Raw genomic sequence first — 23,198 nt, 5'->3', positions numbered from 1 at the left:
AAGCAGATAATAATAATAATTTATTCTACGGCTATTAGCCCATAAAATATGTAGATAGATAAATAGGTACCACTGCAGCAGGAAGGTAAACAGTGTTTCCATGTGCTCTAGTTTCCACCATGGTGTCCTGTTGCGCCAAAAGTGGTTTAGTCCTGCCGGGCACATGACCCAGCAAGTTGTCTCTGAACAAACGCCGGCTCCCTCGACCTGAAGCAAGATGAGCACCACATCCCATAGTCAAGTTTGACTGGACTTAACCATCTAGGAGTCCTTTACCTTTGTCATCAAAATGAAGTGTGAGTCCTATAATCACAGAACAATAAATATGGGGTTTTTTGTTTTGTTTTTAAACCCTTTTGAAAATGAATTCAGCTGAACAATTTTCTAAAGCTGCCAGTGTATCAGATCCTGCTTTCCACAGGATCCTTTGATCAAAACATTTGGGTCATGTGTTGCTTTCATGGAAACCATGGCAACAGCACCATCAGTAATCTGGTTCTTCCTCATAGCCAAGGCTCTGTCTTAGGCACAGGCAGAATTTGTGGCAAGTGCCCCAAGTATATCATAGACTGGTTGAGGGAGTTAGATGCTGGATACATAACAGCTATAAAGTATAAACATAACTGGGATGGGGGTAAAGTCATGGAAGCGATTCTGAATGAGCATTGTAGAGTCAAAAATGTCCAGTGAGTAGGGACTTCCTATGACATCACATGACATCAGCTGTCAAACTGAGTTTGATGTGAGGTATATACCTATTACTAGTCAGCGCAAAAAAGACAAGGTCAGATGGTCTTACTTAACTAAAACTTTGCTTTACCAGAGAGAGCTGAGAAAAACGAGATAGATAGGAAAATGGCTAGAATGCAAGTGGGAGAAAATGGATAAAAGCTCATTATGCAGCCTACTCTGTAGGAGTGATTGCAGTACGGTATTTTACTAGGTAATTCACAGTGTTCGCCAACTTGACCCAAATGATGATGTGAAGGAGCTTTCTGAAGCATCCTATGACGTGTTTGCTAAGCACTGCCAGAACAAATTTGTGTGTGTTAACCTGGACATCACTAGTTCTGCGGTTCAGTTAAGGTATACATTCAGAGCAGCATTCAGGCTTATTTTATTGAATGGATTTCAGTTATTGCAATATGAGGAAGTGGACAAGGTGCTTGGAGGACTAAGGCCTGCTGCATGCTTGATTGACTCTCCCCCCACTTGCAGCTGACTCCTGCCGGTAATGCTTCACATAGGAAGGGACATTCCCAATCACCTTGAGACAGGTAGTTGTGTCAATGTTCCTGAAGAAATTCTCCTTAGGCCCCAGGGCATCTCCTTCCCAGTTACAGACATCTCCTTCTTGGGCAAAACACTCAAGCAATTCGGTTTTATAGATTGGGAGCCCCATAGAGATGGTAACTGTTAAAACTTAGGGGAAACTGCTATAAGCCATCCTGAGAACATGTATCAGAGCAGGAAGGTAAAAACCAACAAATATGCAAATAATTGCAGTGAAACTCCAGTCGTTCTTAGATGAGACCAGTTACCTGGATCCACTTCAGTCTGGTTTCTGGCTTGTGTTAAAATTGGGATCAGTAATGGATTGGACGAGGCCCACTCTTTCTCCAGTCTTTTCTTACCGTTATACTTATTGATATTGTTTTTAATATAATTGTGTGTGCTGCCCTGGAAACAATTATGCATCTATGGCTTTAATGTATTTCCCCCCCAGATAAATAAGCGAAAGATTGCAAGCCACTAAATGTGAGAACATTTTTACTCATTTTGATTCGCCTTTTCCTGAAGATCAGAATGGTCCCAGTCTAGAATCAGTGTGTTTCAACAATGTATTTTGACTTTACAAAACAAGAGTTGTTTTCCAGGATCTCTTAACAATTTAGGCATAAACTAATCCATGTTCAGTGATCCTGAACATGCTCTCTTGCTTAGGCATATAATAAATGCCTTACAAAAAACAAAACCCACCTTGGACATGTTCTTTTTAAAAATAAAATAAAATCCAGCAACCAGCAAGCATCTGGGGGTCTCCTGCAAATTGGGCAGGGGCATACTAGAATCATAGAATCGTAGAATCATAGTATCATAGAATCATAGAGTTGGAAGAGACCACAAGGGCCATCGAGTCCAACCCCCTGCCAAGCAGGAAACACCATCAGAGCACTCCTGACATATGGTTGTCAAGCCTCTGCTTAAAGACCTCCAAAGAAGGAGACTCCACCACACTCCTTGGCAGCAAATTCCACTGTCGAACAGCTCTTACTGTCAGGAAGTTCTTCCTAATATTTAGGTGGAATCTTCTTTCTTGTAGTTTGGAACCATTGCTCCGTGTCCGCTTCTCTGGAGCAGCAGAAAATAAACTTTCTCCCTCCTCCATGTGACATCCTTTTATATATTTGAACATAGCTATCATATCACCCCTTAACCTCCTCTTCTCCAGGCTAAACATGCCCAGCTCCCTTAGCCGTTCCTCATAAGGCATCGTTTCCAGGCCTTTGACCATTTTGGTGGCCTTTGACCATACTGGTGGACACCTGTGTGTCTTTGGCCCAATCCTGTTATACACCATCAGTACAAGATGCTTTACAGAGTCATGCAATGCAACAAAAGGCAGGACTGACTCAATAAGATTTTAATCCACATTTCAATTTAGGGAGGAGGAGGGGGAAGAGGGTAGAGGCAAAAGGAATAAAACAAGAATGGGGCCAGGAGATCCTGGGGATGAATGCAAGCACCTTTCATTTAAATGAATCCCAAAGTGGCTTCCAAACAATAAATAACAATAACATGATGAACATACATCACAAATATAACATAAAAAGTATCTACAATCTATAAAACACTGTTAACAAAGCAACAACTAAAAAATAAGCTAAGAATCACAATTAAAGCAAAAGTCATATTATATGATTAACAAAACAATACACCATTTATAATATATAAAACAATATTAACAGCATCAACAAAACAGAAACCAAAAGGTAAACTAAGCACATTCACATGCAAATATTTGTTTTAGTCATGAGGAGCCACGACTGTGTAGGCTCCTTGGGGCAGTGACTCTGCCTGTTCCACGCTAAGGGCTTGGGCTGTGCAGACTAATTTCTAGGTTACTGGTGTAGAGGAACCTGCTTTTTCGCGTTGAAAGGACTTTGTGACCTCCTGGTCTATAATCCTTTGAGTCATGTAAAGCATCATTATATAGCTTTTAGAGCCTGTAGTGCTTGTCACATTTTCAGGTGTGGCTGCCTAGGATTGTGGAGGTGGCTATGCAGTGCTATTTTTTGTAGAGGCAATTGTTACAGAGTTTTAGGTCCTGCCACTCCTCAAATCATCCATATGAAATGAGTTGTTCAGGGCATCCTCTCCTAATCTGTGCGTGGTCATGAACTTCTGCTGTGGAGATCTGGGTTCAACTTCCATCTTAGCCACAAAGTAAAGATGCAAATGACTAAAGGTGATTAAAGGCAATTCTCTACTAAGTAAACCACTACAGTATACTGAAAGTGGACAGTATATTTCAGTCATCTGTATTGTCCAGCCAAAAAGAATTTGACTTCTCCTCTGTGTCCCCAGAATTCTGATCAGGTGTAGAAGCCTCTGCTTGTTAGGATGATACCAACCCATCTACATGACTGAACTATGCCAGGGTGAGCCATCTGTATCATCCTGTAAATGATACGAGGAAATATATTGACCAACTGGAATGTGTGCAAAGGAGGGTGACCAAGATGATAAAGGGTCTAGAAACCAAGTCTTATGAGGGATGGTTGAGGGAGTTGGGTATGTTTAGCCTCGTAGAGGAACCCGAGAGGAGATGATAGCCATCTTCAAATATCTAAAGGGCTGGAGGATGGAACAAACTTTTCTCCTGCTTTGGAGGCTAGGACCAAAACCAATGTTTTCACGTTACGAGAAAGGAGATTCAGATTCCACTAGAAAGAACTTTCTGGCAGTAACAGCTGTTCAACAGTGGAACTGACTCCCTTGGAAGGTTGTGGACTCTCCTTCCTTGGAGGTTTTTAAGCAGAAGTTGGATGGTCTTCTGTCATGTATGATCTATTTGAGATTCCTTCATTGCAGGGCATTGGACTAGATGATCGTTGGGAGTACCTTCAAACTCTGCAATTCTATGACATTTCCCCTTCCCTCCAAAAAAGTGCATAAAGTCAACAGAGTTCTCAGTCTTCCAAAATAAATGTTCCTGACTTCTCACATCTTGTGGAAATGAAACCAAGTTACATTTGCAAAGCTCTGTACATTTAGCCAACTTTATTGCTCCAATATTTGAAAAAATGCACACAAAACAAAACAAACAAACATTAGAAACCACAAACAAATGGAAATGTGAGATTATGCCTGTGTTTGGCAACTTGCTGGAATGGGATAGGAAATTTGCAGTGTGCTGCTCTACATTTATAATTAGATTGCATAGAATTGACATCGTTTCATCTAATAGGTTATTAGGAAAGTGTGTTTCGGATGGAATGGATTCTAACTCATGAAAAGTCCTGCTTTCCTAATGGCATGCAGAATGTGTGCATGGATCTTGAGGCTGGGACATCATGACTAACTGCTCTGCCATTCACATCAGAATTCATGACACAGGGCCCACTCTTATGTGAAAGCACATAAGATGCTTAAGAGTCAGCTGCCAGGACAGGGTTAGATAATTGGGGGGGGGGGGGGTAAAGTCCATTACAATTATGTAAGCATTCAAAGCCAAACTAGAGATGGCAGAGGCAGTGATGTTGCTTATTTATCTATCAGCATCATTCATGTCTCAAGTGGAGAGGAGAAGGTCTAAATTTCACATGAAAAGGGAGGTGTGGGTGCGAGGAGTCAAACCCTCACCTCACTGTGAGGATTATACAGCAGGCTTGAACTCGTTGCCCATTAGACCATGAGGAGTGCAGTCACACAGTCAATGCAGCACTACTCTACCTGCCCTGCACCTGATCATCTCCCCAGGTTTCCTCACATCAGTGTTGGAGTTGGGCTGGGAGAAAACAGCCTGAGGCAGCAGAGTGGAGGAGGGAAAGTTGAGCACCTAGGCAGGGTTTTGCTGCCTTCACTACATCAGAATACAGATTGAGGGGGATCATAATTCTGAATGCTGCCGCATGGAAGAAACTAGCTCTTACATGCAGTTAAGTAGCATGGCAGGGAGAAGGTTATGCTACACCTTTCCCACCCCCATACGGAAGGGCTGGGGGCCTGTGCCTCTCTAGATGCTGCTGGACTTCCAACTCTCATCAGACCGAGTCAGAGATGGCGAGAGTTTCTCATCCTGTCCTTATGTGTCACGGGTGCTTCCCAGCCAAAGAAAGGCACATGGCACATAATTGTCAAAAGCAGACACTTACCGTAGTTTCTCTGGCTCCAAATACCCACACACAGGAGTCTAGAATCTGTGCAGCTATTCCCAGGTCTGCTCTCTAGGAAGCAGTTGCAGTAACAGGAGGCCACTCCCCCTCCGCCAGTTTATATACCTTCCCCTGATGGGCTGCGCACACACAGCCAGAGACTGTGCCTGTGTGGAAGCTATCTCTTCAATACCCTCCTCAGGAGCGAGCCAACAGCAAATCACACCATGCACATTGGAGTTAATTCTTTATTAGCAAGAACACAGACTTGGCAGAGTGTCAGGCCCAATGAGAACAGCAACTAATTCCCGGTAGGTCTTGTCCCAGGAATCCCCTCCTACTCACAGCCGTCTAAGTCCCCTCCTCTCCAGGGCCTTTTCCAAGCAATCAGAGACTGTGCCTCCATGAAGCCAACCCCTCCTCCACTCTTTTTATGCTTCTTCTGGTTCTGGGAGATAAGTGCGGAGTGGAGCTTGTCACAGCAGGAGAGGGAGACACCTGTGATTCTTCACCAACCTGACTCATCTCTGCCTCTTGGTCTTCCTCCTCCCCTGCTTCAGCTTCTGCCTCTGATTCCAGACATCTCTCTGCCATATACTCCCCGGCTCCCTGTTACCTCTTCAGCTTCTGACACCTCCTCTTCCAAGTTTTCTCCCTCTGACCACTCATCATTGTACCACCACCAGGCCCTGGGCTCTGAACCTTCTTCCCTTGGTGATTCCCCAGCTGGTTTCTCCCACCATTCCTCTGCGTCCAACCAGTCCATGACATAGGGGTGCAGGAGAGGGTGGGGGAGGGTGGGGGAGCAGCCAGCCCTTCATTTGCCTGACCTGCCTCTTCCAGCCCTTCTTCCAACCCATCCTGTCCTCCATCCTCCAGCTCTGAAGCCTCCCCTGCCTCCATCACTTGCCTTCTGGCCAGTACTGGTCCCACAAATCACTGGCCTGCTCTCACGAGTCAAGCTCCAGTCCCCCTTCCCCCAGTGCACACTGCTCAGCGTCCTGCCAGTCCCTGTCATTATGGGAAGAAAAGCAGCTTATGCAGGGCAATTTTGAGTGGGCAAATTGTTTACAGGGTAATCACACACACACAGCTTTGATCTAATTGGCAGCTCCCTTCCATATTAAAAATACACAACGGGCACAGACACACACAAACAACATCTGTGTGTATTTCCCACAGACTGCCTTGTTTGGCCGAGGGACACATCAGGTTTTCAGTTCTCTATTTTTCTTCTGAAAATCATCTACAACTGCTAGTTCTGTGGCAGACACTCCCCCCCGCCCCAACAGACAGACACATGATTTAGTATTTGGCATGGCATGTAATTTAATTAGCTTACATGCATGAGTTTGTTGACAAAGCACTGGAGAGTCAACCTGGCCAGGCTTTCTGTTAGAGGGGCATTTCCTGCTATAGGAGTAATTGGCACAGCAAATATGGAAATGGATCCCAAGGGGTTGCAAATTTCACACACAACGCTAAAGGGCAGAAGAGGAGGAAAGAAATGCGGGGGGTATCTCTTCTGAAAGAAGAAACAAAAATGGGCAATAGCAACTGTCCTGCCAATTAGTTAGGTTTGTCACTCACCTACTTTAAGCCTCCTGGGACCTTGAACTGGTTCACAATGCACAGCTATTGTCACTGCCAGATGGCTCCCTCTCTAGGCCTCGCATTTCACTGGAGATTTTCAGTTTCACTGGAGATAACTGAGGCAGGGACATCACTTCAGGACTGAAGGTTTGGAGGGCACTTTCCAACTGTGAATGGACCCTCACTGATCAAAGAAGACCATTAATGAGAGCAGTCCACAATAGGTCAAGGCCATGCTTTTCCGTTGGGTCTGTTCAAACTATCAGCAGTGAATCATCTAGGGGTCACTTGCATAGAGTGAATCAGCCCACTAAGTCAGGAAGACCTTGCGGAAGACTCTGGCAAGAAATGATAGTGGAACGGGGTTCTAACTTAGAATGTGCTAGGAACAGAGTGTGTATAGACACAGAAGAGCTCCAGTCCTGGAAATTTTAAAAGTTAAAAGGGCATGTTTAGGTGAGGAATATAGAACCCTCTCCCTGTCGCCTCCACACAGGCCTTCTCTCCAGGTATCTTTTCTTCCAGACAAGGTTGCAATACTGGAAGTGACCCTGGTTGACAGAAAAGCACTTCAGAAGAGGGGCTGTGGGGGATTAAGTCACAGATGGGAAAAGAGTTGAGGCCCCCTTGCCCATACGCCGCGGGGGCAAGTCTGCCAATTGTTTCCCTTAATGGGTTTTAGGCACAAAGAGGAAAGAGTTGTCTTTGGAGTGTGAAGGCAGTGGAAGCAAGTTGGCAGCAGAGGGAACTAGGAATGTGTGTGTGTGTGTGTGTGTACACAATCTGATTCCCCACCAGCCTCCTTCACACCCTCCTTGCTCTCCCCCAGTTTGCTGGGCCTAAGCCTGAAAGGGATCATGCTTGTCCTTGACCTCTTACAATGGACACCAATGTCAACTGCCACGTTTCCATTTACAAACCAGCCTTTTACATATTGAGCATCTGAACTGAGAAGGCTGGTGAGCAGCAGAGACATTGAGGGAAACATGCAGTAGAGTGTCCCAGAGTTGGGATCAAAACAGCCCACCAACAAATAATTGCTTGACGACTGTCCACTTAATTCCAAACCTGCATTGATGGAAGTTCTATTACCACTTTGTTTGGGAAAAGTTTAGACTGTTTTATTCACCCTACACTGAACAGTCCGCCACAAGGCTCCCTGGCCTCTTGATACAAGTCTGCCTTCCCCACACACTGTCTTCTGCTTCTCAGGCCCCCACAGAGCTGTCTAATTAGGTTTCTTCACAGAGCAAGATGTGACAGTTCCCTTTCCCCTTAAGTTAGATTCCCAGAGAAATGTACCGGTCCACAACATGGCAAGCCCGCCAGAGGGCCACCACAGGAGGGGGACCCCTGTGCGCTGAACCACATCTCAAGAGTCCAGCTGCCCAACAGGGAGCACCAGGCATCCTTGTGTCAATTTCTCTTGTGCCCCTTCGCTTCTGCATGGGCTGCTGAGAGGAAACAGTGATGGGAAATGGCAGACAGTGACAGCAGCAAGAAACCACCATGGCATGTGAGAGACAAGGTGTCGATATAGACTACTGTCCACAGGAGAGAGGAAAGTTTTATTGGCTAAGGGACAATTATTTCCACACTACACTTTCATACTTCATTTCTTTCATACTTTCATTTCTTCCTCATCAAGAATTAAATTTGTGGTTTTTCATGACCTCCGAATGTGTGTTTTGACAACCTTCAGCTTCCCAGTGTGTGCCTTCAGAGCAAAGGGAATATGGGAGTGGCCATTCCTATGGCATTAACAAACGTATGGTCTAGTATGAGAATGGATCTAACTGTGCAGGAAATAGATAGTAGAAGTCTGCCCCAGCCTGACAGATGAGGAAGGAAGAGGGACCATTCCATTACTGGTAAGAGAGAGGATTGCAAAAATTGGCTTATTATGAACCTTGGGGAGGGGGAGGTGTGTTTTTGCCTTTATTATGTTCATATGGCACATGTCATGCTACTGCTTAGTAACTGCTCAGAGCATATGATGCCAGTTTCTTAGGTGAGGGGAATGTTCCAATCATCTCATTAATGGGCAAGCCAGTTGTGAAGAAGAAAGGTCAGGTAAATAAAGCCTGATTGCAGCTTCTGGTCCCTTTTGATCCACAATTACCCTTGCTGTTCTATCAACAAGCTGCCAAATCTTGAGGCGCTGCTGCTAAATGCCAGGCTGATACAAAGGTAAAACAACTCCAATATGGAATTATTGTTTGTTTGACTTTGCAAACCCCATCCGGGATGACAGTCCCTGCCTCAGGCTTATATCTAGAGTGCATGACACAAAGGAAAAAGGGATTGGGAGGGAAGAGGAAAAAACAAACATGCATTGGTTTTTAGCTAAATATGATCAGCTGGAATGGAAACAGTTTGAGGAAAGGAGGATCAAAGAATTGCTGTTGTCTCAACAGAACTGGTGGAGTAGCTTTGCCTCCCACCTCTCCCTTTGCTGTAAGCCAATGGAATGGCTGCTGCCAGGTGACAGCTGATGTGGGGAGGAGCCAACCTGGCTTGCATCATCAATAATTTGGTGGATGAGCTGGGGATGGGGACTCTGCCTGTCCCAGTTCTGCAATCCTAGATTATTGGTGCAGCAGCAATACAGACTTAATGGCTAGGAAGAGCAGTTCAGTTTCCTTCTCCACGGTTCTACCCAGAACAGCCCTGGTCTTATGTTCTTGTACCTAGCTTTGAGTGCAGGGGACAAGATGCGGACTCTGCAGATGTACCAACTATGCAGCTGCCTGCACAACTATCAACCTGCCTGAGTGGTGGAGATGTTAAGGAGCCCCCATGGGCTGTTGGTTCTGAAAGACCAACATCCATGTTGAGGGAAGCTCAGCAGAAGCCACTCAGAACATCATGGGCACCATGGCAACCAAAGGACTATGCCAGCATATGATCAGCCTAAAATAAATTGCATGTCACACTTTGGACCCGGCATTTTCTGCTGGACAATTGCATGAAGACCTGTGGGTGCTGAGATTTAGAGTTGTAGCTTGTACTGAAGACTCGTGCATCTAAATGGTGTTCAGATTTCTGCTGGCAAGGCTGGCATCTGTCAGGGTGCCACAGGTTCACCCACTTAATGTTTCTAGTCTTTCTAAAATTTCAGCTTGGATTGAGGACGGAAATGACCAGAATTGACTATTTAGAGTGTTTTCTTCTGTAAAGAAATTGTCCTTTTGCTCGCTCACAGGGCATTGCAAATCATGTAAGGGTGTGCTTTTCCTTTTTAATTTTGGGGTCTCTTGTTTGTGATTATCAGACCAGACCTTTTGGGGTTGGTTTTCCTTTTTGGATTTTTCCTGATCCTCTTCTACCATTGGCTTATCATGTTTGGCATCAATGGTACCCTATTTTCGAATAATCTTAGTATTGCTATCCTTTCCTTTAAGAATAGATGTCTTAATATGTGGATAAGTTTGGCCAAATTTTGATCTTGAAAGGTGATCATTGCTCGTACCAAATAACCATCATAATGTAAGTACTCTATAGAAACAATATAACTACCCCGCAAGGGTCTTGGGAAACCATTGCTATGGACTTCATAATGGATCTACCGAAGTTGCAGCAGCAGACAGTAATCTGGTAGTAGTGGACTTGTTCACCAAAATGGTGCACTCGTGCCGTGTAAGGGACTCCCAACAGTCCAAGAAACAGCACAGCTCTTCGTAGACCACATGTTCAAGTTGCAAGGGCTCCCACTCCGAGTGATTTCAGATTGTGGAACCCAATTCACCTCGCAGTTCTGGAAGAAACTCATGCAGTTACTCAAGGTGGAGTTGTGCCTTTCCTCTGCCAGACATCCCAAGACTAATGAAGAGTTGGAGAGGACTAATGCCACGTTGCAGAAATACCTTCGTTGTTACATAAATGTCAGGGAACTGCCGTCAACTCAGAGGCGAGAGATGGAAGGGCAGTTGTGTTACAGGGAGCCTCCGAAAATCTTGCGAAGCAGTTCCTCCTCTGGCGAGGAGGAAAGCCCCACCTCCAGTGGAGAAGAGGTGCAGGTGCAGGGAATGCTAGGGAGAGCCTCAACACCGAGCCTGAGCAAACTGGAGAGGCGGGAAGTACGCCCCTGCCAGCGCCCATTCTGCGCAGTAGGCTTCGGTGCAGGGAGGGGTGGAAAAGGCTGGGGGTGACGCAACTTTTATGCTGGGGGAGGTACAAAGACCGACCACTCCCAGATTCTGCTAGCGATTGAGCCAGACATGAACTTACGATGCTCTTCACTGTAAATAGTTTGCACCAAGAATAAAGCCTGGAAAAGACAGGTTTGAGTCTTGCCTGTTTACTCTTGAGCAACCACGCCAGCACCTGACAAGACGATTGGGTAACCAAGCTCCCTTTAGCAGAGTTCGTGTACAATAACGCCCTTCATATTTCAACTCAGCAGGTCCCCTTCTTCACTAGCTATGGATACAATCCTCGCTCCTTTCCATCACCAACCAACACCTTGTCAGTGCCATCCACAGAAGAATTCGTAGAAGAGTTGGCAACCACTCAGGAGTTACTATAGGAGAGTCTGGACTGTGCAAAGGAGGCCTATAAAACAGGAAGCAGATGCTCACCAGCAGCCTGGCAGTGAGATCAAGGTGGGGGATCAAGTGTGGTTGACAACACGCGATTTGCCCCAAAAAGGCAGATGCAAGAAATTAGATAGTCAGAGAGTGGGTCCGTTTGAAGTGATAGACCAGATTAATCCTGTGACTTTTAGACTCCAGTTGCCTGTATCCATGAAGATTCACCCCGTGTTCCACAGATCATTGTTGTCACCAGTGGTGCCTGCACACCTGTACCAGACTCCTAAGGAAGCTTCTCTGCCTCCTGTCATAGTGGAAGGAGAGGAGGAATACGAAGTAGAGCAAATCCTATACTCTTGATGGTGACGGAAGAAGTTGCAGTACCTAATTGGGTGGAAGGGGTATGGGCCAGCAGAAAGATCGTGGGAGTATGCAGAGCGTGTACATGCACCAGAATTGCAAAGGGCATTTCATGCAAGCCACCACCCCCCCAGACCCAAGCCAGCAGGGTGGAAGGAGGAGGAGAGCCTTGGGGAGTGATGTCAGGGATCATGCTGAGAAGGGCTGCACTGAGGAGGAATGGTAGGAGTCTCCCTCTCCCCCTGTTCCTGACCAGGATCCTGAATCTTCTCAGGAGCAATGGGACAGTATAGATTTGGAACAGGAGACTGCAGAGAGACATAGTTCAGAAGACAGAAGTTGGTAAGAACTGGGTGGTGAACAGCTAGGAGAAGAAGAACTGAGAGAGAGAGTTAACAGATTCTCTTGTGCTGGAAAGTGTCCATCCGCTCAGCCCAAGGTCAAGGAGAGTAGATAAGGCGGCAGCACAGAAAGCAAAGTGGTTGCAAGATCAGGTTGCAAGACACGGAAGTGACGTGGATGATGAAGGGGGAAGTGGGTGGAATCCTTAATTGGGAGCACCTTCATCCTAGGAATGGATTATTTGTTCTCTCGTTGTGCTCATAAAAATCTCTAAATGGTAAGAGACTCCTGGGACTTCCGGGTTAGCGCCATCGGCAATGGCGGTGTTCCTCTGACTGAGAGGAACCCGCTCCGTGGAATTCGGGTCGTGCCGCCGCAGCGAAGGCGGAGACCCTTTAGAAATCCCAGGCGGATGAAGCCTGGGAACGTGGGATTCGGCTGACACCAGGAGCGCCCCACCTACCCACAGGGAAACCCCTTTTCGGGGGTTCCGAAGTGACGTGGGGTAAGCGACGCGGTGTTTTGAATCGACCGCTATTATTACGGAGTGAAGCCGCACAGCCGTTGCCGGAGAGCGCTGACTTTTTCTTGTGGACAATTGGATTTCAAACAACAACCCGTGAGCAGAATGGAAATTGGACTTTTAAAGTTTTCTTTTTAAATTGGCACCGATCGGGGAAGGTCTAAACAGGAAGTCCGCCTCCCCTTTCTGTAAATAAACTGAAGCAAAGAACCTGTCAGCTAAGGTCGTGGAGAGTCTTATGTAAAGGATTTAAATTCCACTGATTGAAACCACTATCAATATGTTTTTTGGAAGCTGGGGAGCCTGCAGGAGAAGGTTAAAATTCAGGAATTGAAACACCACTTCCCTAAACCCGGGAGTGGTCTGTGAGAGCCCGCTGACGGTGAATAGACAAATTTGACAGCTGTCAAGTTAGCTGTCAAGATACAAAAGAAGGACTTTGTTTCTATTGTCTGTTTTTGTTACAACCTTGCGTTTGGAAAGAAGGAAGGAACTGTTACAATTTAACGTATGGGGCCTTTGGGTCTGTGCTGGAAGGAGTGAAAAGGAACTTGAATCCCTCTAGAGGGAGCTTTGGGACATTGTCGGAAGGAAGCAGCTGGAAATTGCTCTTAAAGATAAAAGCCCTGAGAAACTAGTTTTTGACCTTGGACTGTTTAAGGATGGCGGTCGGGAAGGAAATCGAGTGTGAACTGAACAGGACATTTTATCTCTTGGGAAAGCTGCAAGACCAGATAAATGTTTTGGCTACTAATGTTGTAATCTTGGGAACAAAAGTGGGTATTAGTAAAGAAATTGACAAGAACTCGGCACAGGAACCTATTTCAACTGAACAAATTGAAAAAATTGAGAAGGAGAATCATGTTGCGATTAAAGTGATGAAAGGGGGAGCTGTAACCCTACAGAGGCAAATGGTGGACTACAATTTGAGGCCTTATATTATGGCAACTAGGAGAAGCAAATTTTTGGAGATGGAAGCCTGGCTTGGTTTGGAAAATGAAAGATGGAGAGATCACCCTATGTGGAGATCAAATGACCTTTGGGATACAAATCTGAGCCAGGTGAAGGTTGGAGCTTTGGGGGCCTTTGGATTTGAAAGGAGTGTGAAACAAGATTTGGAATATCCTATAGGCCCTATTTTCAACTATGGAAGGAATATGGTTACCGTTGGGTTGGAGCTCCCCCGAGATCTGTTTTTCAACACCAAAGATTATCAAAAAGACCGGCAGAGGGGACATGAAAGAGACTTAAGAGCCTCGGACTTAAGATCTCCGGGTTGATGGTTTTTTGAAATTGATGGAACTATGGCCAGGGGCCGAAACCGGGGAGGGGATCTGGTGGAAGAAAATTGGGAATTTAAAGTGTATATAATATAATTTGTTTGTTTTTTTTTTCTTTTAATGAGAGATGGGGAAATCGTGGAATGGAATCTTTTTTGACCCTAGGGGAAACGTTTTAAGAATAAGTACAGATATATAAGTTTCAATGAGAAATAAGATTAAATAAAGTAAAAGTGGATGGTTATTTGGTGAAAGAAAAAATGGAAAATTATAGTATATTAAGAAAAGATATAAGGATAAAAATAAGATGAAGGATTTGCTGAAATACCTATATGAATTAGAATACAAAGAGGGAAATTATAGTATGCTAAGTTAAATTATTAGGATAAAAACAAAGTTGGAAGGATTTGCTGAAATATTTAATTGAATTAGAATACAAAGATGGGAGGTGCGAGGAAGTCAAGGAAACAAGTGAATGTAACTAAGTGAGTTAAAGGTTTGACTTGTTTTTTACTTCTTTTTTCTGTTTTTTGATGATTTTTTTTCTTTTCTTCTTCTTTTTATATGTACTGTTTTTTCTTTTTTTCTTCGATTGTTATCTTTTTAATTTTTTTTCTGTAACCTTTAAAATTTTAATAAAAATTCATTAAAAAAAAGAGAGAGACTCCTTTTGCTTTGTTATGCTTTTCTGTTGCTAAAGGGAGTGGGGGAGTAAGCCGAGTCCCTGAAGCCTGACACCCACATACTTGATCTCTTTTCGGAAACACATTGCACCAGGACTGCGCAAGGTATCCCAAAGCAGAGAGGGAAAGAGACAGCAATGGCAGATTCCCCAAGGAAAAAGTAGAACAAACAAGTGCAGCAAAAGGACCAACCCTTGGGTAGGTATGTAGCACCCCTTTGACCTCCTTTGCTAGCCACCACAGCAAATGAGGCCGGTCTCTTCCTTGGTCTGTCTCCTATCTGAACTCCCAGTCTTCCATCACAGTCCCTTTATCTGCTCCCTACTAATGATAGACTCAAAACCCTGTTTTTCCAGAGCAGAGATGGGGAACCTGTTACCCTCCAATGTACTTGGACTCCAATTGCCATCATCCCTGACCATTGGTATTGCTGGTTAAGGAGTGATGGAAGTTGGGGTTTAACAACACCTAGAGAGACACAGATGCTCTAGGGCAGGTTGGTCCAAAGTGCAGCTCAAGAGCCACATGCTACCCTCAATGCCTTTTTTTGGCGACTCTCAGCAACATTTGACGCCCCCCCCCCAGCCCTCACCCTGCCTTCCCGAAGCTAAGTAAGCAAAGCACTGCGCTTTAGGAAGGAGGCGTAAGGGCTCTGGCATGGTCCTTGAGCCCTCCTTCCTCCTTCCCAAAGCTGGGAAAGTGCTAACTAAGCTTTGGGAAGAAGGGCGGACTCTAGGACCCTGTCAGAGGCCTCACACCTTCCCAAAGCCCAGCATGTTACTTAGCCAGGCTTGGGAAGGCAGCACCAAAGCTGGAGGGTGGGGTGTCAAATTTTGGGCTTGCTCCTCACATCCCGTGCAGGAAGGCAGTGTGTGGCCCGTAGGTTCTGTGTCAAAGTAGTTGCGTGGCCCACTTGGTATGAAAAGTTGAACCATCCTGCTCTAGAGGCTCCAGCAAATGGCAGCAATAAGAAAGCAGCTGGAACTAATTGTCCTGCCAGAGAATCCTAGAGGTTCTTCAGCTGTATCCTCAAGATTTCCTTCAGCTTGTTTCCTTCATTCTTGGGGTTTCTCTCTTTTTGTGTACATGCCGATATATATATTAATGCCTTATATTGCAAGAAACAAGTGATTCAGCAACAGCTATCTTTGAGCCACAGGCCCTTTCACCTTCTGTGTCAGCGAAAATTAACTCCCCAAACGGAAATCTTCTTTTCCACAATGGATGCCTGACATGACCCAAGTATTTTGGTGGCTTGCTTTCCTATCACAAGGGTGGGAAGCCTTCTTGGCTCTGTGGCTCAGATTGTTATCTCCCCCAGCCTTTGCAGGCCAAGTTTGGCAGGGAAATCTTTCCAGGCTTCTATCTTAGACATAGGCTAAAGACTCTGGAGAGGGCATACAACCAGCTCATTAGAAAATATCTCAATGTTTTAATGTTAAATATTAATATTAGATAACTGCAACATCAAAACTACTCCTCAGACCGCACTGAATGCTATTTTAAGCAAAACACTGACATTGAACTCTGATGAATGCTTGTGTTTTACAAGACAGCAGCATGAAATCTACCTTACACATTACTCTGTGTGTGTGTGTGTGTGAGAGAGAGAGAGAGAGAGAGAGAGAGAGAGCGCGCGAGAGAGAGCAGCAATTGCTCTGGAAGGTCTCAGGACACAATGATAGCACATCCCCTCAAATGCCCATTCATCTGTCACACCCACCCCAGGGACTTAAAGCAGAGCCCACTGCTAAGCTCACAAGAGCCGCCTTTTTGAAGGAGCCAACAGATGACCATGAGATGCAGCAGAAGAGCATCTCTGACTGCACAGGCAACGGAATGGAGGAGAGGGCAGTCAAAGGCTACTAGTCCTGATGGAGGAAACAATGCTTCAGAAAAGCACTTGCAGGAAGTCCCAGGTGGGCAGGGGGCTCTTGGGCTCAAATTCTGCTTGCGGCTTTCCCACAGGCATCTGGGTGGCCCCTGGGAGAAGAGGAGGCTGGACCAAGTGGGCCCTTGGCCTGATCCTGCAGACCCTTCTTGTGTGTTTCCTAAGGCCCCCCTCCTTCCCCTGCCCTGTACCTCTGAGGCAGGTGTCCTCCGTCTGGGCCCCCAGGCTGCGTCTTTCCCTCACCACAAAGCAAACGGTGATATCAGCAGGCGCCTGGCTCCCGGCCACCCTAGCACCAGTGTGGGGCAGGAGGGTGGGGGCCTGGGAAGGGGGCATTTCTCCCTACCTGACCTTACTAACTTCTCCCACTTGGCGTATCCGTACAGGCATCTAGGCTCCATCCCGGCCAGCCTAGTTCAGCACACCTACAAATTCTGGGTTTCCGCTGGGCTGCTGCTGCTGCTTCTGCTACTTGGCCAGAGCCTTCCCCAAACCACGGCCCTGTGGAGGAAGGAAGGACATAGTATTCTCCTGGCACAGGAATCCACTCTAGGGGACAGGGATCCCGTGGTCTCTCCCCAATAATGTTCTTCTGGGGCACATCGCCCTCAATATTTTCTCCCCCCCCCCCCCCGCTTCCCAGCTCCCTCCTCTCCTCAGTTTGCTGCCTGCCTCCAGCCACTTCCCTCCTTCTCCTGCTGGCACAGAGCAGCTCAGCAGCAGTGCAGGGGAAGGCGAGCTAGCGGAGGAAGGGCCTTCCTGCAGTGGGGACATAGGGCCCCGTGGGAGGGCAGCCCCCAAACTACGGCAGGGACAGCTTGAGCACTGGCAAGTGGGCCTGGCCAGCTGACCCAGGGAAGGAGGGGGACAGAACAAGCTTCCCTGCCATGCTGCCCATGCCCACGTCACCACTGGCTGTCAACCTCACTGCTCCTGCCTGGGCACAGGACGGCCCGACCCCTGGCTCAGAAGGAGGGGGTGAGCAGCTGGGGGGAGTCAGGCCTGCTCCCACCCCAGCCGTGTTTCACTCAGGCTGGCAGCATGACCTCCTGGCACGGGGGGAGGGCGAATGGATTCCCCATGGAATTAACATACCTCTACTTCCATGGCGGCTTCCCCTTCTTGCCTCTCTTCATGGCACCACAGCAGGCTTTCAGTATGAGACAGAAAGGAAAATACAAATAGAGGAACAGGTTACAGGTGGGAAATGTCCAGGAATCCCAACGTCTAAACTCAGAGACCCTGGCTTATGTCTCACAGGAGGACTTAGGATCCACTCTGGACCTCAACCTTTCTCTGTTCCCTCCCTGTGTCTTCTTAAAGATTGTAAGCCCCCTGGGGCAGGAACCTCTTTCTCAAGGGCCACACGCAGCAATGGTGCAAAGAAATAATACAAAGGAAATCACACTACGCTCCTGCCCTGTGCAAGCTGAAGCCCGCTGGATGCCTTTCCCTTAAAACCTGCAGCATGAAAAGGAGCTAAGTCTGCAGAGCTGCATTGCTGATAAGCAGGGTCTCTGGCAGAGAGGGCTCTGTGTGATGTCCTTTTCCCTGATCTCATGGACAGAAAGGAGCATATTGTACTTCGTTTCCCTCTCTCTCTTCCTTGGGCCCGTGTTGGATGCAGACATGCCTCTTCTGCATGTGCCTGGTGTTGGTTATGTAAATGTCAGGTTTGTTACAAAAGCTGGTTGCCACCCCTACTCTGCAAGATGCCAGGGGGTTCTGGCACTCACCCAGGGTATGTGTTCCTTGGGAGAATGGAGACACGGCAGAGATTGTTCCCCATTGTCCCTTTCCATCTGTGTGGAGGGAGTCCACATCTGACAGCCTGGTCCTGTCCAGAGGGGCTTGTCCCCCACAGCAGGGCAGCCCTGGGGTCCCAGGCATCTCTCCCTGGGTCTCTGATGGGCCATCAACCCCTTTGGGTGTGTTCCTGTCTCTATCCCAGGTGAGGCCCTGGCTTGGAAAGAAATCGGAGCCAGCACTTTCCCCCTGACTTCCAATCTGCCCTTCAAACCATCAAAATCCTACCATTTATTAATCTCTAGGGTTTAGGGGTGTCCCCTGCAAATCCACAACACTCTTTTGCCTGCATAGGTTTTACTGCTACTGTTGCTATGAAAAAATGAATGATAATAAAGTAAGGAAGGCTTATTTTTAAACTTTTCAGCTTGCTGCCTGATTCTTTCTGAAGTGGACAGCTGACTTCATAGCGGGAATTGCTCAAAACCAGGTTTCGCAGCCTAATTCCTAAGGTTTTAGTTCTGCTGTCAAGGAGGGGATTTTAAAACTCTGTTCATCTCACATTTGTGGGTATCTGGAGGGATAAATTTCAATTAACGTATACTCTCCTTCCTGTTAAAACTCATCCCACACAGTGGCATGATCCTGAAACTTTGGGAAATTCTCCTTAAAATGATCTACAACATGTTTAGGAATGATGAGTCTCTGGGCTGACATTTAATGGAATTACCCCGTGACTTCAAGGTGTGATGTGTAAGCAGCCTTAGAGTTCAGAGAATGGAGGCATGGAAAGACCATATGGCTCAACCTTGTAGCCAACCAGATATTAACAACAGAAGATATAATATTGGGACCACAGCTGAGGAGCTGCCAAGCTATCAACATCCATCCCAGTCTAGCCAGGGAGCCAATCCACATGCATCAGTGACAGGTGACACTTATTATTATTATTATTATTATTATTATTATTATTATTATTATTATTCCATTCACTGTTTATGCTCAACATTTTACACAAAGCGCTTCTGCAGGAGCCACAGCGGTACACAAAGCTGTTCCTGCAAGAAAGAAGGTATCTTTGAAGCATGAGACAACTCTACGCTATGGGCTGCTTCGAGGGAAGAATCCCTGAACATGTGAATGGGCTATCACAGACTGAATGCCAGGGACAGAAAGTCACCTCAGACGCCCATTCAGCTGTCACAACCACAGGTGGGGAGTGTGTTCCCATGACTCCCAAATGTGTTTCATGTGGCTGATTAGCTGCTCTCCCTGTGCAAAGGTCAGAGGGGGCAGGGTTTCTGTTGAGGCAGGTGATTAGCTGTGGGAGGAGCTTATCAGAGCTTGCAGGGCAGCGGCGCGCGCAGTTTGATCCATCTTTTAGATTTAGGGGAGCTAGTCTCAAACGTTTGTTGGGGGAGACCTAGGGTTTTTTTGGGGTGGAGTTATTTGTCCTGTCTGCACGCTTCTTATGATGGAGGACCGCTGTAGCCACCCCCAACGATAAGTTCTCAAGATGGAGGGTGAGGGAACAGCTGCAGTTGCCTGCCGTTCCTGCGCAATGTTTGCCATCTTGCCAAAGGTTGCAGGCAGCTTTACCTGCAGCAATTGCATGTTGATTGCCCTCTTAGAAGACAAAGTCCAGCAACTGGAGGAACGTGTAGCTACGCTCCAAAGAATTAGAGAGCTGGAGCTCTTCTTGGAAGCAACAGAGCACACCGTCTCCAACAAGAAGGAGACAGGGGACTCCCCTGAGAAGGAGGCTAGTTCACCAACACAGGAGCCAGATATATGGAGAAACGTGACTCAAAGAAGTAGGAGGCCCAGGGTTTGCTCTGATTGTTTAGAAATACACAATAGCTTTGAGGTCCTCTCCCCTAGCATGGAAGATGAAGAGCATTTGAGGATCTCTCCCTCATTACAGTCGATCAGGTATATGAAGACGAGCATCAAAGTCAGTCCTCAGGGAATGTGCAGGCGACCTTGGAACGGACAGCTCACGGAAGAACCCCGACCAAACCTAAGAGGAGGCGTGTAGTGGTGATAGGGGATTCTCTACTGAGGGGAACAGAAGCAGTGATCTGTGGGCCTGACAAGATATCTCGGGAAGTGTGCTGTCTCCCCGGGGCTAAGATCCAAGATGTAACTGAACGACTGCAAGGAATCATAAAACCCACTGACAAATACCCCTTCCTCTTGGTTCATGTGGGAACCAATGACACTGCGAGCAATAGCCTCCAGAAGATCAAAAGAGACAACGAGGCTCTGGGCAGGAAATTGAAGCAATTAAATGCACAAATTGTCATCTCATCTGTCCTCCCATCTGAACGACGTGGCCCAGGGAGAGAGGGAAAAATAGTGAAAGTGAACAGCTGGCTTCGCAAATGGTGTAAACAGGAACGGTTTGGATTCTTAGATCACGGACTGCAGTTTCTTGAAGATGGACTTCTGGCAAGCGATGGGCTGCACCTCACAACGGTTGGGAGGAATGTTTTTGCCAAAAATCTCAGAAACCTCATCAGGAGGGCTTTAAACTGACTAATGTGGGGGAGGGAGACAGTGCTCCTGAAGGTAGGAGTCTATCAATTGATGAAGATGATCATCCAAATGTCATAGACCAAATGGAGCAAACAGCACGCAGACCTAGTTTGGGAGGAAAAAATCCTTAAATAAGAGACACGGGGGAATGATTAATGGACTTCAATGTCTGTACACTAATGCGCAAAGCATGGGAAATAAACAAGATGAGCTTGAGCTCTTGGTACAGCAAACTAAATATGACATAATAGGCATCACTGAAACCTGGTGGGATAAGTCCCACGACTGGAATGTAATAATGGAGGGATACAATCTATTTCAGAGAAACAGACCAGACAAGAAAGGAGGAGGAGTGGCGTTATATGTCAGGGATGTGTATACCTGTGAAGAGATCCAAGATTTAGAACCTCAAAGCCAAAGTGAGAGCATTTGGGTCAAAATTAAGGGAGAGAAGAATAACAGTGACCTCATTGTGGGAGTTTACTATAGACCCTCAAGCCAAATGGAGGACATAAATGATGCCTTCCTGGAACAGATGGCCAAGCATGCTAAAGGAAGGGAGATAGTAGTAATGGGGGACTTCAATTACCCGGATATTTGCTGGATGTCAAACTCAGCCAATAGCATAAGGTCAAACAGATTCCTCACTGGCCTTGCAGACAACTTTGTTGTCCAGAAAGTGGGAGAAGCAACAAGAGGAACAGCCATTTTAGATCTGGTCCTAACCAATGTTGATGACCTGGTTAGTGGGGTAGAAGTGGAAGGATCATTAGGCGCGAGTGATCATGCTCTTCTGAAGTTTACTATACAGCGGAAAGGAGCAGCCAAGCATACTAGGACTCAATTTCTTGACTTTAAGAAAGCCAACTTCATAAAACTTAGGGAAGTGCTGGGTGAGATCCCATGGACAGTAATACTAAAAGGAAAGGGAGTTCATGATGGCTGGGAGTTTGTTAAGAGGGAGATAGTAAAAGCACAACTTCAGGCAGTAACAATGAGACGGAAACATGGAAGGTGCCTAAAGAAGCCAGGGTGGCTATCTAAAGAACTTTCAACTGAGTTAAGATTAAAAAAGGATGTGTACAAAAAATGGAAAAGGGGGGAAACCACCAAAGAGGAATTCAAACAAATAGCCAGCACGTGTTGACACAAAGTCAGAAAAGCTAAAGCACAGAATGAACTCAGGCTTGCTAGAGAGGTTAAAAGCAACAAAAAAGGCTTTTATGGGTATGTTCGTAGCAAAAGGAAGAACAAAGAAACCGTGGGGTCACTCAGAGGAGAAGATGGTGAAATGCAAACAGGGGACACAGACTTGACATGAGCCAACAGTGTGACGCGGCAGCTAAAAAAGCCAATGCATGTTTAGCCTGGAGAAGAGGAGGTTAAGGGGTGATATGATAGCCATGTTCAAATATATAAAAGGATGTCACATAGAGGAGGGAGAAAGGTTGTTTTCTGCTGCTCCAGAGAAGCGGACACGGAGCAATGGATCCAAACTACAAGAAAGAAGATTCCACCTAAACATTAGGAAGAACTTCCTGACAATAAGAGCTGTTTGACAGTGGAATTTGCTGCCAAGGAGTGTGGTGGAGTCTCCTTCTTTGGAGGTCTTTAAGCAGAGGCTTGACAACCATATGTCAGGAGTGCTCTGATGGTGTTTCCTGCTTGGCAGGGGGTTGGACTCGATGGCCCTTGTGGTCTCTTCCAACTCTATGATTCTAGGATTCTAGGATTCTAGGACCCCTTCCTTCCTTCTGCCCCGGTACTTGAGGCTTGTCACGTCTCTCCGGGGATTTGGCCAGAACAAGTTAAACACTGGGGAAAGGCTCTGTCCTTGCAAAGAAAATGGAAACATGCGCAGGCGCCTGGCTCCCAGCCATGCTAACCCATGGGGATGGGGGGACACAGGAAGGAAGCATTCCTATCATATAGGGCACTCAAGTGCCATTTCCACCTACCTGAACTCTGAGCCTTTCCCCACTTTGCCACTTTCTCAGAAATTAGCTGAGATGTGGTCTTAATCAGAGGAAACTTTGGCTGCTGCTTCTGCTCTAACAGGGCCAGGAAGGAGCCATACTCGCATGGAGAAGGGGCAGTGGGGAAGAGGGGCATGGGATGGCAGCCAGGAATCACCAGGACGTCCTCTGGTTCTTCATCCCGGGAGCTGGAGCTGGATCCCGATCCCTGGAGGCATGATTCTGTGGAGGAAGCAGGATATTGTATGGCCTCTCGCTGTCTGCAGATTCCCCAGTTATTACATTGTCACACCATGCTGCTGAGCAAACTCACAGGGCATAAAATCACTGGTGGCTCCTGAATCTTTGTAATCTTT

At 46.5% G+C, this 23,198-nt stretch overlaps 1 long non-coding RNA gene across 3 annotated transcripts; it reads right to left on the bottom strand.

Moving 5' to 3' along the window:
- Window positions 1-2,629: 2,629 nt before the first annotated feature.
- On the bottom strand, window positions 2,630-18,358 carry LOC309347954. 3 transcript variants are annotated; one of them, XR_014159071.1, is made up of 3 exons: window positions 17,678-18,358; window positions 6,969-7,155; window positions 2,630-3,681 (listed from the first exon to the last, which is right to left on the bottom strand). It is a non-coding gene; the product is annotated as an uncharacterized lncRNA (long non-coding RNA). The 3 variants fall into 3 exon arrangements; XR_014159072.1 differs by lacking the exon at window positions 17,678-18,358 and adding an exon at window positions 16,774-16,800; XR_014159073.1 differs by lacking the exon at window positions 17,678-18,358 and having other exon boundaries at window positions 6,969-7,741.
- Between the last annotated feature and the right edge of the window lie 4,840 nt (window positions 18,359-23,198).

Source organism: Podarcis erhardii (assembly GCF_964252035.2).
Source record: "Podarcis erhardii genome assembly, chromosome: 8".
Taxonomy (NCBI): Eukaryota; Metazoa; Chordata; class Lepidosauria; order Squamata; family Lacertidae; genus Podarcis; species Podarcis erhardii.
The sequence above is the reverse complement of the archived record's forward strand: the minus strand, read 5'-3'. Positions and strand labels throughout refer to the sequence as shown.